The sequence below is a fragment of the Alosa alosa genome, chromosome 16 (genome assembly GCF_017589495.1).
Source record: "Alosa alosa isolate M-15738 ecotype Scorff River chromosome 16, AALO_Geno_1.1, whole genome shotgun sequence".
Lineage (NCBI taxonomy): Eukaryota > Metazoa > Chordata > Actinopteri > Clupeiformes > Clupeidae > Alosa > Alosa alosa.
The window spans coordinates 4,001,100-4,005,435 of record NC_063204.1 but is presented as its reverse complement, the minus strand read 5'-3'; positions in this window follow the sequence as shown (position 1 = coordinate 4,005,435).

The following is a 4,336-nucleotide window of genomic DNA, read 5'->3' as shown; positions in this document are numbered from 1 at the left end:
CCTGTATTAGTGACTTGTAAGGCATGTGTTAGGCAACATTAACCATTTGTTAGGTGTGTATTCACAAATTTCTTGTTCATGACGAATTAGGCCTTTATTATTGATATAATCTTAATAATGACCTTGTAAGCCTTGATCTCTACATACTAATTAGTAGTAAGTACCAAAATAGAATATGCATAACCTACTTGTCTACTGTCTGAATAAATCCCAAATAGTAGGAGAACAGTTGTAGAATAAGCAAGTGTATGGCTCAACCTCATTGCTGCATTTCACTGCCCAGGTTGCTGTGTGAAATAGCACTTAATAACTGGGAGATTGGCTCCCATTCTAAAGTGGAAACTGGTTCCTTGGTAGCAAGCACATTATCATCAATAATACCTCTGCAGAATGTACTTATTAGTCATGAATTGGTTCCATATGCTAAAGTCAGGCATTATTATTATTAAGAATTATATGATGGGAAAAGTCTAGACTATAACTCCTGGTCAATACATTCTTTACCCTTAATACATTGCTAGTGCATACATTGTTCATTCAAAATATGGTCCCTGTTCTAAAGTAGAGGCTGGGAGGGTGTTAACAATAGAAAAGAAAATGAGAAAAGTGACAGTTTCAAAGAAGACCACCACAGATGTGTTGAATGACAATTCTTTTGCCCTTTTTATTTGTTTAAAAGACGTGTTTTTATCCTGTCAGTTCTAGTTAAACTAGCTTTTGCTAGTCTTTTTGTGCTTTGTGAGCTCATTGAGAGTACAATGTAACATGTTTACAGAACTTGTTAAATAAACATCGTCAGTGCTGTCACTTTTCTCATCATCTTTTCTATTGTTAACACCCTCCCATCCCATATATACCGTATTAATATATTTTTATTTGTATTATTATTATTATTAGTAGTAGTAGTATGACACTTTGAAGACAATTAGAGTTGAAGACGAGTTAATGGTTATGAGATGTTTCTAGGAGGGTTGTCTTGGAAACTGTCAGTTTCGTGTCTTGGGAAATGATGAGTTAGCTGCTGATGATCTGCTGATGATCTTACCCTGACGCCCTAAGTCATTAACATGCTTCTATAAAGGAAAGGGTAACAGTTTGTTTTTCAGTTCAATTTTCTTTTGTTCTTTCTCAACTCTTTTCTGTGAACATGATGTTTCTTGGTTGCACATCCATTACTAGGAGATGCGAGACTATAAGACTGAATATACTCTGGGGAGAGGCTTGAAATGAATCACTAAAATGACATATGTCTCCCAGAAAATTACATTACCCAGCTAAATCACCACAGATGTGCCTCCACAACCACCTTCTGACTAGAATGCAAGTGCAAATTATATTTTAATTGCGAACATAAGTACAACATTGTACATATTTACAGCTGGATCCATTTATTTTACATAGACACATCAAGAGTGACCATTGTCCCAAGGTGTTCTAAAAAGCCTCAAGTGCAGTTGGCGATTTCAAGCCCATAACATTTTTTGTCACATACAGCAATCTGTATGAGCAATCAGCAATCTCCTCACATCCCCAATCAACTCCCCCCATGTGTGTGTGACTCTGTGAGTGCCCTGTATAGTATGACTCTGTGAGTGTCCTGTATGTGTGTGTAACTCTGTGAGTGTCCTTTATGTGTGACTCTGTGAGTGCCCTGTATGTGTGACTCTGTGAGTGCCCTGTATGTGTGAAATAACAGGGACAACATTCAAATCAGTTTGCCTCCTTGTTCACCCTTACTTGTGTAGATTGTTAGATTAGATTACACATGATTGTGTAGAGTTTGTTAGATTAGATTACACTACTCAACATTTCTGCTTTCACGTGTCTGGTTCAAGCTGAAGGGGGGTAATGATGGATAAGTGTCTGCCTGAATCTCCCCCCACACACACACACACACCACCACCACACACACACAAATTCAAAAAGCACCAAAAACCCATGTTCCTCTCCGAACTAGACAGAGTAAACCCATCTTCTTCATCGCTCCGCTGACGCAAACACTTGTAGTCATCCTCTAGTGGGACCAAAGCTGTTGACACTGATGGATTCGCTAATCCAACTTAAAGAGTAATTAATTCAGTCTGTCTTCACGGGAGGTTACAGGGTAGTCTATATAGCATGACCACACGTGTATGTCTTTGTTTGGAGAGAATAAAAGGATGGCTTGTGAAAACACACAGCCCTTGATTGTGCCGGAAATCTGTCATTGTCGAGGCGAAACATTAACCTGGCAATGAATGAATCAGTTAATTGCTCTGAATTATTTTGAGAAAGGCCTCAAAGCTAATCCCCAAAACGAGAGGAAGCGTGGAGCGTGGATGGCCATCTGTTGTCAATGTTCAGTCAATGGATCATTTCTCAGCCCAAAGACGCAGTGGCAAATGAACACGGCCATTTATGAGCCAGTGTGAAGTACCACTACGTAAATATCATTGGTCACGCCAAACACCACACAGTCCAATTCTAAAAAAAGTAAAACGTGCCTAACTAGACTGGAAATGTGGAATGAGAAAATAAATAAGGTAATAGTGGAAATGATGGAGTGGTAACAGAGTGGTAACAGAGTGGAAATTATGGAGTGGTAACAGAGTGGTAACAGAGTGGTAACAGAGTGGAAATGATGGCAGTAGAGTCATGAAATCTCCACTTTGTGGCATTTTGTGATTATTGATTAGGTTGACAGTGTGTGCCTGGATGACAATTAGGGGGAAGATGGATTCATTTGTGGGGAAGATGAATTCATTACTGGGTTGTGGGTGAATGCTAATTTTGTACACAGATGACCAGCTATCAAGGGAATCTGACTATTATCAAGTTTTGCCAAGGTTTTGCATGATGAAGACTTGCATATTAAATGTGTTTTGGGCACAGAGACACTGAAAACGTAAAGGACAGCAACAACAACAGACATGTTCCACAAGCAAGTAAAGCTACTCCTACCTCCTTTACATCAAGGTATATCACATGTAATCCACACGTTGAAACATAGAAAGTAAGATTATGCGCATTGGCTCAGAGGTGACTGAAATAGATATGAATGAGAGTGGCCCTAGACGGCAACATAAAGGCCAAACTGAGGAGGTTCGATGAAACTTTGCGAAGAGGAAGATTAAAGACAGTAAAAGAGCAGGGAGACAGAGGAAGAGGAAGGCTAGCAACCCAGCGTGACACCCGCACATTGCCCCAGGTCATTTGGAATTCTGCACAGCACGCTGGCGGAAGCCTTGACCACGTTATGGAATCGGCCCCGAGTGTTTTATTCCTGCAGGAGCCGATTCTCATTGTGTATGTATAATTTTGAAAAGGTCAAAAGTGGAGCAGAGAGGCAATGGCTGGACCTGGCTGAACTGCAAAAGAGAGAGAGAGAGAGAGAGAGAGAGAGAGAGAGAGAGAGAGAGAGAGAGAGAGAACTGCCGTTACAGTAATGTATGATACTGTACATGGTGTTTTGTTTTCTTTCTTTTACATGCTATATATATATATGTACAATAAGAAATGCTTTGGCAATACAAATTGTATTTTTCTGTAATGCCAACAAAGCTCAATTGAATTTAATTGTGAAAGAGAGACAGTGAGAGAGAGATAGAGAGAGACAGAGAAAGAGAGAGTGAGGGAGGGAGAGAGAGTGAGAGAGAGAGTGAGAGACAGAGAGAGAGAGCGAGAGAGACAGAAATAGAGTGAGGGAGGGAGAGAGTGAGAGACAGAGAAAGAGAGAGTGAGGGAGGGAGAGAGAGTGAGGGAGGGAGAGAGTGAGAGAGAGAGCGACACGGAGAGGAAGTTTAAAAATATAGCATGAGGGGAGATGAAGAGAGAGAAAAAGAAACGGAAAGGACAAAGAAAATGACATGAGAGAGAGAGAGAGAGAGAGAGAGACAGAGAGAGAGAGAGAGAGAGAAGAGAGAGAGAGAGAGAGAGAGAAGAGAGAGAGAGACAGAGAGAGAGAGAGAGAGAGAAGAGAGAGAGAGAGAGAGAGAGACAGAGAGAGAGAGAGAGAGAAGAGAGAGAGAATAGAGAGAGAGAAGAGAGAGAGAGAGAGAGAGAGAGAGAGAAGAGAGAGAGAAGAGAGAGAGAGAAGAGAGAGAAGAGAGAGAAGAGAGGGGGGGGGGGGCTGGTCTTTGCAGAGGGACCACAGACGTTTTCCTCTCAAGTCTTAGCGCAGTCAGGGGCTCGGAGCTCATTAAATTAAAGACCATGTGCACTGGAGAGAGAGAGAGAGAGAGAGAGAGAGAGAGAGAGAGAGAGAGAGAGAGAGAGAGAGAGAGAGAGAATGAGCAACGAAGAAATAGTTCGTCTGAATGGTCACCTCTGTACATCGACTCAGAGCTGGGCTGCGAGC